The following is a 15,487-nucleotide window of genomic DNA, read 5'->3' as shown; positions in this document are numbered from 1 at the left end:
CTCTTTTCTATAAAAATCTAAAGCAAACTACAGTCACTTAATCCCAAGAGCGTATTCAAGAGAGGTTACACATTTTTACCAGTGGCAGGGCTCCATTAATAAACTGCAGTGAATAGTCATCTACCGAAAAACACTAAATATAGCTCAACAAAGATGGCTAAGACAGATTTCAGGAGTCAGTTATAGAGATCGGATCTTAATCAAGGAAATCCTATGCCGAACTGGGAGTCGACCCCTTAGTAAGATTGTGAGAGAACGACGCATGAGGTTTGCGGGACATGAATTACGCATAAGAAGAGTTGCAATGATATCCTAGTACAACTTGACGCCACTCATTCATGGAGGTCCTCATGGTAGGTGGGAAGAGGCTTCAGAAATTACCAGTGACAGATTTTTATGGAAACTGCTTGACGTCAAATGCTTAGAACGGCGTGGGAGGGTCTAAGTCAGTAAGAATAGCACATTAGGTTTTTAAAATAAAACTTTTTAATAGCATTGAAATGGACTGTAGATACCTCAGAATATGCATTTTGTTGGCTTTCAATACCAGAAATAATGCTTGGCCGGGGGGGGTGGGCTTCGCCCCGCGCTGGGGAGCTCCTGGTGCTCCCCCAGACCCCCTTGCTAGTAATGGCGGGGAGTCCACAATTTTATGGAAACAGCTTGATGGCAAATGCGCCGAACGACGAGGGAGGGTCTAAGTCAGTAAGAATAGCTCATTAGGGTTTTGAAATAGAACTTTTTAATAGCAGGAAAATGCACGGTAGATACCTCAGAATACGCATTTTGTTGGTTTTCAATATCAGAAATAGTGTTTGGCGGCGGGGCTTCGCCTCGCACTGGGGGAGCTCCTAGCGCTCCCCCAGACCCCTTTGCTAGTAATGTCGGGGAATCCACAATTTTTTCACTAACTCATGGAAGAACCTATTCTAGGGCACAATAAACGTCTTCCGAAAGAATGAAGGGTCAGAATGTAATAAAGATTATGTACACACACACACACACACATAAATACATATAATTTTTTTTTCGAGGGGGGGGGAGAAAAAAATTCACCCCCCCAACCCCCCCCCCCCCGAAAAAAAATCCTGGCTACGCCCATGCTAGACTTAGTCTTGTGATTCTACCTTGCATCTGAAGTGCTAGTTGTACTAGACTTAGTCTTGTGATTATATCCTGCATCTGTAGTGCTAGTTGTACTAGACTTAGTCTTGTGATTCTATCCTGCATCTGTAGTGCTAGTTGTACTAGACTTAGTCTTGTGATTCTATCCTGCATCTGTAGTGCTAGTTGTACTAGACTTAGTCTTGTGATTCTATCCTGCATCTGTAGTGCTAGTTGTACTAGACTTAGTCTTGTGATTCTATCCTGCATCTGTAGTGCGAGTTGTACTAGACTTAGTCTTGTGATTCTATCCTGCATCTGTAGTGCTAGTTGTACTAGACTTAGTCTTGTGATTCTATCCTGCATCTGTAGTGCTAGTTGTACTAGACTTAGTCTTGTGATTCTATCCTGCATCTGTAGTGCTAGTTGTACTAGACTTAGTCTTGTGATTCTATCCTGCATCTGTAGTGCTAGTTGTACTAGACTTAGTCTTGTGATTCTATCCTGCATCTGTAGTGCTAGTTGTACTAGACTTAGTCTTGTGATTCTATCCTGCATCTGTAGTGCTAGTTGTACTAGACTTAGTCTTGTGATTCTATCCTGCATCTGTAGTGCTAGTTGTACTAGACTTAGTCTTGTGATTCTATCCTGCATCTGTAGTGCTAGTTGTACTAGACTTAGTCTTGTGATTCTATCCTGCATCTGTAGTGCTAGTTGTACTAGACTTAGTCTTGGGATGTTCTTGTTGTGTCCCCAACTCAAGACTCACCGTAGAGATATCAAATAAACTGTCATGGTAACTTGTTGCTTATTTGATGGAATGACTAAACCCAGAATGTTGTTCATGTTGTTCATGTTGATATGTTGATAGTGTTGTCATCTCATTTACTCTTTCATTTACATAAGTACACTGATTTATATACGCGCTTATTAGTCTTGTAGAGCAGTGTTACCCAAACTGTGTTCTGCGGAGTTCCTCGAGGCCTGAATAGGTGTCCCATGAACTACTAGAATAATTAACAAGTAGGCCACCGCGTGAATTCATCTCTCCACAAAAACGTAGCGAAGGGTTTTGGTAAATATTCAGAATGTGCAAAGTGTTCGGATAGGAAAAGGTTTGGGAAACACTGTTGTAGAGAAATGGGCTAAGAATCCGACTACTTTAAGAACAAATATCAGCCTTATTAATGATAATGGCTTTGCTCCTATAAAACATATAGATCCCTGCCTACTAAATTAAAGTAATCTATACTAACAAAACTACTGTTCTCTGTCAAATTTAATAAAAAAAAATATTATTTAAACAAGGTTACAAAAGACAGTTTGTGTGGAAACACAAACTCAAAATCGGCCCCCGAAAAGGTCCATCCAGGCAGGCTTCAATATTTTCAGAAAGAACATGCAAATGAAATTATATCAAAGACAAATGAGAGATAAGAATGGAGAAAGAAGGTTAACAGATCTTGTGTAGTGCCCCAACGGTCCCGCAGATCAAAGGATAGGTGAAAGTGAATGTAAAGTTAGATGTGAACCTGGCCTAACTAGTTTCCCTTTTAGACCTTGTGGTCTATAGGACAGATGATGTAAAGTTCATCTGTTTTTGTGGCCTACGATTAGCGAGGGTGTCATGTAGCCAGCACAACGACCAACCGCCTATACTTTTCCCCAACTAATGTCAGGTACCCATTAGAGCTGAGTGGACTCAGAGGCGCCCAAAGATTCCAAAGTTGAAAATCCCAGTCTTCACCAGGATTTGAACCCGGACCCCCAGTTCGGAAGCCAAGCGCTTTACCGCTCAGCTACCGCGGCTCCCTTGGCCTAACTGATGTCTTATAATTGATCCAATTGTTTTGAAAAGGCTCAATCTCTTATTCTTTTTTTTTTTTTTTTTTTTGTCAAGAAATTACAATTCATTTAATATCTACTAATTTGTAGTCATTTTCAAAATAAATAAAAATAAAACATGAGTGGTCAAGAAATTACAATTCATTTAATATCTACTAATTTGTAGTCATTTTCAAAAAAATAAATAAAACAATAGTGGTCAAGAAATTACAATTCATTTAATATTTACTAATTTGTAGTCATTTTCAAAAAATTAAAAATAAAACATGAGTGGTCAAGAAATTACAATTCATTTAATATCCACTAGTTTGACAACGCTGTCAATTGTAGTCAAACTGAATTTAAGTTATCTTATCTTGTAGACATTTTCCAAAAAAATTAAACGAAACAAAGGGAAATCTGTAGTGTGATTGTATCCAATTAGTTTATGTTTCCTTTTAAGCACTTGGCATTGTCATTGTCACTTTATGGTTAAAGGGGACATAATGTATTGATCTTGGTGGTAGTACGAAGAGGAAAAAGTGACTGATTTCATCCTAAGCCTCCATTCTGTCTCGTCAAATAGTATTTTAGACATATAATAATATTTAATTTTACACAACAGAACAACAGCTTTTCTATAAAGTAATACAGAGAAAAAGGACTTCCTTGATAAGTGGCCTCAGTATTTTTGCTTTAACAGTAACAATCTTCTACATAAATGAGTTTATTAACAAAGCTGCACAGCAACATTAACAATCTTTCCGGAAATTGACTTTGTAGCAATGCTATGTTCCCAGGTAGTAGCAAGTAATTAGGCAAGGCAAGCTAATATAGGGTTTTATACAGCTGCCCTGTATGCCTTATGTATTTAAAAAGACTGATCAGGGAACAGGTTAATCCCTCTCACGACAATTTTTAAAGGTCTCCTTGAGATGTAAGAGGGCTACTCTAGCATCATCAAGGTGGCCCTTGGGTCTGTTAGAATCGTTCTGGGATAGTTAACCAAGCAAAGGTGCTGCTGTATCACAATTGTTCAGGGTTCTGTTAGGGTCATGTGTAAATTATTTCAGGATAGGGGTGTCGATTAAGGATTCTTTTTTCTCTCATTACGAGGGGTTTAAAAAAAAAATAAAAAAATTGATAAATAAATAAAAAAAATAGTTAATTTGTCTTAAACTATTACATTATTCATAAAAGATTCTTGACTTTCAATTGTCTGCCCTTGTCTATATTCTTTAGGATTATTGGTTTGGTTATTTTTGTTTCTAGTCTCTTCGCAGGCTCCATTCAGTTGCGTCTTGTTTTCTTGTTCCTTTGTTTCCCGGTATGCCTAGGATGAGGCTGCCGCTAAGATATAGACATTGTCATAGTGTTCTTGTTACGTTTCCACGGGCTTGCCGTGTTCTGTGAGTGTAGAACAGATACAGTTGATGTTGACTTGTGACATGCTCTCCGATCATGTGATCAAAGAGGACGTAGCCACGAGGGAGAAATAATTCTTCAAAAGTGTTGACTTCCCTTTAAAAGACAGATCTTTAGTGGTTTTCCGTAGATAAATAAAGTTCAATTTGATTCATATCCCGCATCTCTCAGCCCAAACTCTCTTTAACCCAGGTACATACACACTCTCACACACTCGCATAACCACTTAAGCTAACTGACATAATACCAATAGAGTAACTTTACAGATTGATTACAGTATTTAGATTTTTATCTCTGAGGTCTGACAATTTAGTCAAGGACAATAAATTATACAATAATTACAATTTCTATCTAACCAGTATAGTTATCAATTCTATGTTCAATTATTTTTCTAAATATTAGCTCTAGATTATAAGGATTTAAAGATACATTGTTATTAACAACTTTAATTCTACTGTGCCACACAAGACTTCTGTATTCACTCACTATTATTAGATTAAATTTATGAATCATCTTACTTTTGATTTTAGGCAATTTATTTAAAACAACAGCTAGGTTAAGATTAACATTGGTGTTACAGTTTGCCTCTAGTAGGACTTTCATAGTGCATCTAACATTATCAAATATTTTACATTTTAAAAACATATGGCTTTCATTGTTACCATTATCTGTGTGACAGAAAACACATGTGTGTACATTTCTTTTCTTACTTCCTACAGGGGTCATCCCGAAGATTAGTCTGTATGTTATTTCTCTGGCTTTGGGTGTAATGTGTTTGCTGTGTAGGTTTATAAAAGTGTCTCTGAAATCTATTACACCTAACTCTCTACTCCATTTGATCCTATTGAATAATCTTTCTTGTAACTGTTTCTTAAGTGTTGTATATGTGTCTTTTAATTTACTGTGTATTAGATGTTCATTGCCAGGGAGTATTCTTGATATGGATCTGTAAAATGGATGTGTGTTTGTACCAAAGTGATGTGGGGTGTCATTTTTTATTGGAATTATTTTATTTAACCTTAAGCCGTAGTAGTATATTGTTAATGGAAAATTGTTTGGGTTCTTGGCTACTTGTCCTATGTATTTTAATCTAAGTGCTTGTATTTTGGTTCTGATGTCCTGTAAGTTTATCCCCCCATCCTCTTTGTTTTGTATAAGTGTTGTGTGTTTAATGTTCCTGATAGTGCTTTTAAATATAAAATTCCTAATGATTGTGTTTATGCTTGGTATAAAAGTTGGTGGAGGTTCTGTGATGTTTGCTAAATAAACTATCTTCGGGATGACCAGGTTGTTTACTAGTATTGCTCTACCAAATATAGTAGTTGCTGTATAATGAAATCTTTTAAGTGTGTTTTTGGTTTTGTTTAAAATATTTTCCCACTGCTGTGTGTGGTAATATGTTGGGTTGCTTGTCCACGTGATGCCGCATATTTTAATTGCCTTCTCTATTTTAAGGTTAAAGGGGATGTTTAAGGGGATTTCCCACCTGCCCAATCCCATAATACAAGATTTATTTATGTTGATTTTTGACCCGCTTGCCCTCCCAAATTGAATAAACTTATCTATGATTGCGGCTATGTCTTTTTCTGAGGAGGGAAAAGGGTGGTGTCATCAGCGTATGCTTTAACTTTAACTACGGGCGTGGGGCCTGGGATTTTTATCCCCGTGATTCCACTATCTAGCCTGATGGTTTCTAAAAGGGGTTCTAGGCAAAGGGTGTATAAAAAGGGAGAAAGGGGACACCCTTGTCTAACAGATCTTCTAATAGGGATACTGCCACTAAGGGTTTGGTTTATTATGAGTTTGCTTGTGGCATCAGTGTAAACTAGCTTTATGTATTTCTTCATTCTTCCATCTGTCTTCGTCTTGTCTAGTATTTTGAAAAGGTAATCATGGTCTATTCTGTCAAAGGCTTTTTCCTGGTCAATAGAAAAGAGGGCTGCTTTCAAGTCTTTGTCATTACAGTAATATATAATGTCTCTTAAAAAATGGTTAAGTTCGTCGATGTTTTTGTCTGGGTTGCTACAGTATTGGTCCTGTCCTATTAAGTGTGGTATGAGGGGTTTTAGTCTTAAAAAAATCATTTTCGTCAGGAGTTTGTAGTCGGTGTTTAGAAGTGAGATCGGTCGAAAGTCGCTAGGCGAGGTGTTGTTTTCTTGTTTTTTTGGTAGAAGTGTGATGTATGCTAAGTTGAAATCTCTAGGTAACTGTTCTGTCACTAACATGTCGCTGTATAGATTTAATAGTAGGGGTCCTATTTGGGGAAAAAAGGCTTTGTAAAATTCAAACGTCAGACCGTCTGGGCCAGGGGATTTGTTGTTTTGTGTTGTATCTAAAGTAGCCCTCAGTTCGTCTAGCGTAAAGGGAGCGTCTGTCTCTATCTGTTCTGTAATTGGTATTTCTTTGCAGTTCTGTAAAAATACTTTTTGTGCGTTGTCGTCCGTCTGTTCCTTGTCATACAAATTAGTAAAGTGTTTCGTAAATGTGTCTGTTATTTTGTCCAGGTCTTGTATAGTTTCTCCTTTACTATCAACAATGTTGTCAATAGTTCTGTCAATTTGAATGTTTTGTTCTGCTGATAAAAAAAGTTTGTTAGGCCTTTCGGTTATTTTTTTACTTTTGCACCTCAATTCCGCTCCTTTGTATTGATAGTTAAATAGTTCTTCTAGTTGTGTTAGTATATGTGTTTTGGCTGCTTCGTCTTCTTCGTAAATTTTTAAGTCTTTCCTCTTCTTTTTTCCTTTTTGAGTTAACTAGTGTGGCCAGTATTTGGCTTTGCTGCTTAATGGAGCTTTTAATTAGCGTCCATATTTGTGTGACTTTGAAATGGGGTGTGTTTGAGTCATGTATTATATTTTTGAGGAGGTTTGCGATTGTCTTTAAATAGAGCGGGTCATTTAGGAGGTCGTTGTTAAGTTTCCAGATCGGTGTTTTTTGTTTTTTCTTTTTTAGTTTTGGGTTCAGCAGTTCCACTAAGACTCCTTTGTGGTCTGTATATTGTAACGTCTCTACGAGATGTGTTACACTTTTTGTTTCGCACGCCCTTGGCACATACACTCTATCTATCCGTGTTTCTATTTGGTGTGCCTTGTCCCTGAACGTGGTGACCCGGCCCGTGACCTCTACTTCTCTATAGGCATCTACTAACCGGAAAGCCTTGATGACTCCCCCCAAATAGTCATGCGTTTTAATTGTTACATGAGGAGCAGGGCCCTCTGTGTTTGTGTTTTGCTTGTCTAATTGAGAATCAATGTAATTTAAATCACCCCCTACTATCAAATTTTCTCCTGCGTACTGAGTGTGTAGAATGTCACTTAGCATTCCAAAAAACTCGTGTTTCTCTTTTTTTTGAGCGGGTGCATAAATGTTGACTAACGTATATGTGTGTTTTTGTGAGCTTGTCCTAATTATTACTATCCTCCCGCTATTGTCTTGATATGAGTGTGTGGTTGAAAACCTATTGGATGTTTGTAAAATGGCTGTCCCTCGTGGCTTTCTACCTAAACTAAAATAACCCTCCCGGAGGCCCATAAGAGAGACTGCTTTTTTGGCCTTGTACTCTAACTGTGTGTTGGTCTCTTGCAGAAAGATAAAATCTGGCTTGTATTTCCTTGTGAGGTGTGCTATGTAGGTGTGTTTATTGTTAAGCCCTCTGATGTTGAGTGTCAAAATTTTGATGTCTGCCATGAGTGTGTGAGATTGGTTTGCGTGTTTGTTATTCTATTGTATGTGTATGCGTTTTATCTTTAAGAGTTGCTATGTTGTTTATGTGTTTGAATGTGTGTTAGGGTCATCGCCCTCATCAATGACTAGCACTGACGGGGAGTCTGGAAAGTTCAGCTCGAGCTTGAACTGTTCTTCCTCTCTTTTCTCCTCCTCTACCCGGGGATCCTCGTTTAGATCCTCGGATGAGGAAGAGAGAGAGAGGGCCCTCTTTCTTGTTATTTTGGTTGGGGTGGTGGGTGCTGAACTTGCCACTCCGGATGTTTTAATTTTTTTACTTTGCTTAGATTTGTTTTCAGGGCTGTTAGGTGGGGGGAGACCACTTGGAGTAGCTCCCATAGCTTCTATTTGTTTTTTTCCCCCTCCTTTGCTGCTTTCAACCATTGTGAAGCCATCTTTTTTTAGCTGTTGATCAATCTCGGATTGCTTTTTCTCTCCCTCCCCTTTAAGGGCCATGGCATAGGAGATTTTCCTTCCTACCTCCTTTGCACCTTCTGTGGGGTTTTGGTCCCGTCTGGGGTTCGCCCTATTTTGACACTGGTTTGACCAGTGCTGATCCTGTCCGCAATGCCAGCACTGTTGTCTACGTCCCGGGATGGTCACGAGGACCTTGTAGGTCCTCGGATCGTCCTCATATCGTAACTGAATATAATGGAGGAGTTCAGTCTGTTTGCGGAGTTTGATCCAAGCCGCCCACTTATCTGAGTTGCCTAGCTTGATTGGCTCTATCTTGGAGCCTTCTTCTGCAAAGGCTCCAAAGATTTCTCCTATCTTTGATTTGTTTATGGTTGGTGCTACCCAGTGAAGGGTAACCCTGATTTTTTCGTCTTCTAAGGTACAGACATCTACCTTGAAGTCCTTATCATTCCCGAATGATTTCCCTAGTATACGGGTTCTCACTCGGGCGGATGTTGGGACCAGGAACCAGACAAAGGGGTTCTCGAAGCGATAGAGAGAACTCACTTCGTCCGGTGTTAGTTTCAGGCACTCTATTAGGCTCGCCATAGTGGCCTTAACAGCCCCTTGGCCTGACAGCTTTAGAAGCAAGGTACCTGGGGCGTGGACAAGTCCACCATCCAGGTCCTTTTTTTCAATAAAAAATGTCTTAACTGACATTTTTACAAGGGTTTATCACAAGTACAGAGACAGAAAAGAGACGATAACTACACTACAAACTACACAGTACTTTACTACACAACCCTCGCGCCGTCCACTCTAAACAGTAACACACAAAAATCCGCAGAATCACAAAAAAAAAAACACAGAAACACAAGTAATCCACAGAATAAATCCTCAAATCAATCTCTTATTCGAATCCTCAAAAAAAAAAAAATTCCGCAATGAAAATTTTTTTCACAAAAATGATGTTTATAAGATTACTATTCATTTTAAATTAGGTCTAACGTATAATGGATACTAATTAGCTTTTCCTCTTTAAAAAACTGCTTGCATAACTGATTTTAAAAATTAGATTTTTCGCTTTCAGAAACAAAAAAGTGGCCGTTGCATCAGAACTTTGAATGGTCTAAAATATTGTGATGTCGGATTTTCATTATCTTTTCTAGTTTACGAGATCTAAACGGGACAGACGGTCAGACGGACAGACATTTCGCACAAAACTAATAGCGTCTTTTCCCCTTTCGGGGGCCGCTAAAAATTATCAAATGTCATGGTTTTAACCAAAGTTAGAACATTTTAATATAGCAGAATTTCAGAACAAAACACATTAGTCAAAAAAAAAAGTATACATATACGAAAATATTTTTCTTAATCACTGTTAATATTGAAATGAGAACCTCCTCCTCCTCCCTTTAGTTCTCACAGTGTACGTGTTCTAGAAAGTGGGCCTGGTCTCTTATCTACAAAATGGATCTCATACTGTCTGAGTAGTCATAGGTCAAACCTTGCATAATTCAACCTCTCTGAAATGTTGGTTGCTTGGAGCAGGTGACAACCTTTAAACACATATGAAGTGGACTGATTAGACGAGAGCTCTCCCGAGACCTGTCTGTCCAATTGTTTGGCTTGGAGCAGCTTTTGTTTTCATGGGTTATTCATGTGTTTTTGAGGATTAGTTCAGCATTATGCTTGATGGCTCTGCAATGGGAGTTAAATCAGGGATGGGCATTCGGGAGCACATATTTACAGATTTATGTGCCCTTCGTTCTCCCAGGGCCCGTTCAACTTGACAATTTGTACAGGAAAAAAAAGAATGAAAAGAAATTCAAGTTTTTTTTTTTGTCTATTTAATGAGGCTAACGATCGTTAGGGATGTGGCGATTTCTTGTTTGCAAGTCAAAATTATTTCCACAAATATTTGAAAATACATTTTCCTCACAGTTGTGTAGAGTTTCTATTGAGAGAGACGTGATCCTTCTGGCTTAATATTTTATTTCACCCAATTTTATATTACTTTTACAAGAATGCACATGACGTAACGTGGGCGTACAATTGACCCGCAGGGTCCGCCTACGAGTATGTATGTCATTGCCATTGCGACTTGTTTTCTTCTAGCTTTTAAACTGCGTCCTACAAGTTTGGTGATGGACTGAGTACTTGACAAAGATTCTCTTCTTTCCAATTTGTTTGTTTCAGATCAGTCTTTGAACAAGTTTCTACATGTTCGTTTTGTAAGTCTTTATTTCAGGATTTAGATCCATATGTTTATTGAAACTTTGATCAAATTTGAACCAATCGAAATCAAACTCCCCGCCACCTCCGCAGGGCTAACGAACAGAACAGGACAGAAAGAATTTTTTTTATCTTGATATGAAAGGTTTTGCTGAAGGAAATATCAGATCTTTCGGGTGCACAATCGAAGTGTTTCCCTACTCCTATGGTTGCAGGCTCGAAATTATACACAAAACGTCTAGTTGCTCCAAGCACAAGTATTCAAATCAATAGGCTACTGCTGTAGAGCAGGGGTGGGAAAACTACCAGAATAACATGCGACACTCTGACTTACTTCCATGCTAGTTTTGTCCATGATTTGAGCTTTGCAAAAGTATTCGCAGTAATTGACTTCAAACCGTAGTTACCACTTGTCATATTATTTTTTTCTTCAACTTGAAATTATGTTTGTTGTTGTTTGTTGATCATCCCTAGTCTAGCTCGACCTTAAGCAGTCAATATTTAAGATAATGTCATTTCTACAAATCTTATATCAACTCACTCTGCATTCTGTCTGTCTGTCTGTCTGGTAAAATGTTTGAACATGTTTGTTTCTCCTATTTCCCATTCTGGGGTCAAGTTAAAACTTAGCACAATTATTCATTGAACCTGACAAGACATGAATCAATAAAAACAAATTAACCAATTAGTTAATCATTTGTTGCTGGTTAATTATTTTGTTTAATATCGAAATAAAACTGTGACATGAGTGGGTCACTCGAAGACACTGCCGCACTTCTGGCAAAGGTATTGAGACCTGTCTGGGTAGACTCGTGTAGAGGCTCTACCTTCCCCTATCTAACGATGTTGTCTGATACTACTTCTAATGGTGGACTCTTGTAGAGGCTCTACCTTCCCCTATCTAACGATGTTGTCTGATACTACTTCTAATGGTAGACTCGTGTAGAGGCTCTACCATCCCCTATCTAACGATGTTGTCTGATACTACTTCTAATGGTAGACTCGCGTAGAGGCTCTACCTTCCCCTATCTAACGATGTTGTCTGATACTACTTCTAATGGTAGACTCGCGTAGAGGCTCTACCTTCCCCTATCTAACGATGTTGTCTGATACTACTTCTAATGGTGGACTCTTGTAGAGGCTCTACCTTCCCCTATCTAACGATGTTGTCTGATACTACTTCTAATGGTAGACTCGTGTAGAGGCTCTACCTTCCCATATCTAACGATGTTGTCTGATACTACTTCTAATGGTAGACTCGTGTAGAGGCTCTACCTTCCCATATCTAACGATGTTGTCTGATACTACTTCTAACGATGTTGTCTACTACTTCTAACGATGTTGTCTACTACTTCTAACGATGTTGTCTACTACTTCTAACGATGTTGTCTACTACTTCTAACGATGTTGTCTACTACTTCTAACGATGTTGTCTGATACTTCTAACGATGTTGTCTACTACTTCTAACGATGTTGTCTGATACTACTTCTAACGATGTTGTCTACTACTTCTAACGATGTTGTCTACTACTTCTAACGATGTTGTCTACTACTTCTAACGATGTTGTCTACTACTTCTAACGATGTTGTCTACTACTTCTAACGATGTTGTCTACTACTTCTAACGATGTTGTCTACTACTTCTAACGATGTTGTCTACTACTTCTAACGATGTTGTCTACTACTTCTAACGATGTTGTCTACTACTTCTAACGATGTTGTCTACTACTTCTAACGATGTTGTCTACTACTTCTAACGATGTTGTCTACTACTTCTAACGATGTTGTCTACTACTTCTAACGATGTTGTCTACTACTTCTAACGATGTTGTCTACTACTTCTAACGATGTTGTCTACTACTTCTAACGATGTTGTCTACTACTTCTAACGATGTTGTCTACTACTTCTAACGATGTTGTCTACTACTTCTAACGATGTTGTCTACTACTTCTAACGATGTTGTCTACTACTTCTAATGATGTTGTCTACTACTTCTAACGATGTTGTCTGATACTACTTCTAACGATGTTGTCTACTACTTCTAACGATGTTGTCTACTACTTCTAACGATGTTGTCTGATACTACTTCTAACGATGTTGTCCGATACTACTTCTAACGATGTTGTCTGATACTACTTCTAACGATGTTGTCTGATGATGGACTAGAAATGTTCCTAGTGTCTAACTCCCTCAACCAACTTTCATTGTGTAAATCTGTGGCTGGTCTAGCGGTGGGCTGGGTTATTTGTGGCTGGTCTAGCGATGGGCTGGGTTATTTGTGGCTGGTCTAGCGGTGGGCTGGGTTATTTGTGGCTGGTCTAGCGGTGGGCTGGGTTATTTGTGGCTGGTCTAGCGGTGGGCTGGGTTATTTGTGGTTGGTCTAGCGGTGGGCTGGGTTATTTTTGGAACTGCGTTCCCTCGTCCTTGTATTGAGTCAAGTTGGTTCACGCTGGGAGGAAGATCAAAGGTGCAAAGGTCGTCATTTGGTTTATAGGAAAACAAAGTCATCCTATCTCAAGTATCATCCTATCTAAAGTATCATCCTATCTAAAGTATCATCCTATCTAAAGTATCATCCTATCTAAAGTATATATTAAAGGGGAAAAAAAAGAACTAGCACTCAGTTTTAGCCCATTAACAATGTAGGAAAAATATAAACTGACTGATCAAATACTTGTACTATTTGTGACCTGTTAGCTTACCTTGGCTTATATTTTTGTTTAGATTTAGTTTAGACTTTTGCCCTACTTATTTCGACATTGACTCAATATTTTGCATTCCTTCGTATTTCAGACTTCCACCGGATAACATGAATACAACATCAATACAAATAGTGAACGTACATATTATTTTCGTCAACTCTAAATGTACACGTATTGAATGCTACAAAACCAACATGCGGACAGTCGTTCACTAATATGAACCTTGGGATTATCTAAGAAGAGAAATTGTTTTGTAGAATAGAGAAGTGTGTAGGAAGAATCCAAGAGTTTGTATCTCCCTCGGTCTTTCCGGTCAGTGCTAGAAGATGGCGCCACTGTAGGATAAGCTATGCTGTTATTTTGAGAACCATTGTCCTGTGTATTTGTATACCCTGACTTTCAGACAAGTTCTAATCTAGAGGTGAAAAGTAGACCCCATTTAGAGACAAGAGATTACCACATCATCACTGCATCGTTCGCTATGCGATTAGTCGACTGCTAACGTTATGTAGTAGGCAGATGTTTCAATAAGATATACCTGCTTGACTGGTAGGTCTGTGCTGCTTGAAGACAAGACATGTTTCCAAACTGATATCTCAATGTCTCACTCCAGTATTTTGTCGGTAAACTCTTAGTAACTAGTGTTACCATCAAATAGTGGAGGTGAGGGGAAAGCGGCGGTGTAGTCGGTTTGATCTCGGTACACAATATGAGTTAGTTTATATTTTTTTTGTTCGATCTTATGACAGCTTTTGGCTCTAACTGGTCTAATTGGTACGCACTATCATCTGGAAATAGTCATTGGCATTTGACTGGCCAAACAGCAATCTTATTCACCTATGGCCATTGAAAAAAGGTGAATTTAATATCGTCTTCTCCATGGATTCCTTTATTTCTTATAGGAAACTTACCTGATGACTTGACTTGAGATGCTCTATACAAAAAGTCTAAAACAGGAAAGTGTGCAGAAAGATGTGTGTTTAGATTTGTTTTGAAATACAAGTTCTTAGCAACTTTTTCTTTGAATGTCCCCTGCTCGCTTGGTCTGACAGTTGGAATAAAGTGTGATCTTAGCGTTTTGGGGCTGAGTTTAAACAAGAATCATTTCATTTGACTGCATTGGCAACCAATTAAAGTTATAAATGGATAAAATCAGTGATCTTCGGCAGTATTTCTTGAATAGAGTTAAGAATGTCAAGTCCCCGTTTACAACGTATACAACTCGCTTTGCTCTGTTTCGTTTGTGAACTAAGTGAAACATGGACAGATTTGAGATGCTAGACAAGTTCTACAGGCTTTTTAGTTTTGACACACAAGTGTACAGGACTTAGCTTACATGATGTGTGTCGCTCGATGACTTGTTTGTTATCTATATGTTGAACCAAAATTGAAATACTATTTGTTATGGTTTGGTGCAGCAATGTTTTGTAAGTATAGGCCAGAGATGGGCTTGTGTACAGTCAACACTTTTCTTTGTTGTTTTAAAATATTGAAGGTCAAGAAGGTGGTCAAGTTACAGTTTGGTCATTTTGAGAAAAAATTATTTTTTTTATGTTCCTCATGATATTTGGTTCTTGCGGGCTATAAAATTGAGTGTTTTCAGTCTTAATAGGCACATTTCCACTGAGCTGTCTTCAGAATCAGGGTCAATTCTCTATAGTTTACTTTTCTGTCAATCTAAGAAGGAGAATGGACTTGACCTCCTTGTTTTATTGAAAGAGATTGGACTACCCCCTTCTATAGTAATATGCTCATGATTATATATGAGTCTATTCTGAGCTACAATATTGTAGCATGCTATGTTATAATGTTCTGTTATAAGGCTATAACCAATGCTGTAGTCAGGGCCGGTCCTAACAATTGCGGGGCCCTATGCGAAACTAATTGCGCGGGGCCTAGTCTGGGTGGGAGTAAGGATAATAAGTGAAAATTAAGATTTTGTATAAGAAAAAAATTCGACTTTGAATTATATTCATTCTTTACTAAGTACTAAATTGCGATCAAATTAACTTTACTTTACGAACCTTGCAACCTATGGCATATTTATATGACAGTGACTATAAAAGTAAATAAAGTA

The 15,487-nt window shown here is 38.3% G+C and overlaps 1 protein-coding gene across 4 annotated transcripts in view; it reads left to right on the top strand.

Annotated features, from left to right (window-relative positions):
* Window positions 1-15,487, top strand: part of LOC106063352 (leucine-rich repeat and coiled-coil domain-containing protein 1-like) — a 265,048-nt gene that overhangs the window by 48,561 nt on the left and 201,000 nt on the right. The window lies entirely within an intron of this gene.

Source organism: Biomphalaria glabrata, chromosome 7, assembly GCF_947242115.1.
Source record: "Biomphalaria glabrata chromosome 7, xgBioGlab47.1, whole genome shotgun sequence".
NCBI lineage: Eukaryota > Metazoa > Mollusca > Gastropoda > Planorbidae > Biomphalaria > Biomphalaria glabrata.
Note: the sequence above shows the minus strand (reverse complement) of the source record. Positions and strands in the feature narration are given on the sequence as shown.